Consider the following 824-nt stretch of genomic DNA (forward strand, 5'->3'; position numbering starts at 1 on the left):
CCCCATGGCTGAATCCAGCTAGCTCCTTGGAACAGGTAGGGCAACATTTCCTGATGCCAGACTGCTGGGCAAGGAAGCCAGGGTCCTGGTTCTTACTTTGTCCCTGAGAGAACAATAGTATTAATAATTTAATCCTCTAGTAATACGAAGCTCCAGAGAAAGCCAGTGAAAGTGTCCTGATTTTTAGGCTGAGATCAGATCGGTCACTCAGTCGTGTCTGACTCTTTGTGGCCCCATGAATCGCAGCACTCCAGGCCTCCCTGTCCATCACCAACTCCCGGAGTTCACTGAGACTCACGTCTATCAGGACGTCATTATCAGTCAGTAATGCCATCCAGCCATCTCATCCTCTGTCGTCCCCTTCTCCTCCTGCCCCCAATCCCTCCCAGCATCAGAGTCTTTTCCAATGAGTCAACTCTTTGCATGAGGTGGCCAAAGTACTGGAGTTTCAGCTTTAGCATCATTCCTTCCAAAGAAATTCCAGGGCTGATCTTTAGAATGGACTGGTTGGATCTCCTTGTAGTCCAAGGGACTCTCAAGAATCTTCTTCAACACCACAGTTCAAAAGCATCAATTCTTCGGCGCTCAGCCTTCTTCACAGTCCAACTCTCACATCCATACATGACCACAGGAAAAACCATAGCCTTGACTAGACGAACCTTTGTTGGCAAAGTAATGTCTCTGCTTTTCAATACGCTATCTAGGTTGGTCATAACTTTTCTTCCAAGGAGTAAGGGTCTTTTAATTTCATGGCTGCAGTCACCATCTGTAGTGATTTTGGAGCCCAGAAAAATAAAGTCTGACACTGTTTCCACTGTTTCCCC

General features: G+C 46.8%; 1 protein-coding gene across 2 annotated transcripts in view; it reads left to right on the forward strand.

The window, feature by feature from the left end:
* Positions 1-5: 5 nt before the first annotated feature.
* LOC105001153 (zinc finger and SCAN domain-containing protein 12-like) overlaps positions 6-824 on the forward strand; it is a 64923-nt gene continuing 64104 nt past the window's right edge. Inside the window, exon 1 of one of the 2 annotated variants that reach the window (XM_010857313.1) lies at positions 6-35. The gene's annotated coding sequence lies outside the window, so the exon portion shown is untranslated. The remainder of the gene's footprint in view (positions 36-824) is intronic. The other variant, XM_010857317.1, reaches the window with a different exon arrangement.

Source organism: Bison bison, unplaced genomic scaffold (assembly GCF_000754665.1).
Source record: "Bison bison bison isolate TAMUID 2011002044 unplaced genomic scaffold, Bison_UMD1.0 scf7180017864379, whole genome shotgun sequence".
Taxonomy (NCBI): domain Eukaryota; kingdom Metazoa; phylum Chordata; class Mammalia; order Artiodactyla; family Bovidae; genus Bison; species Bison bison.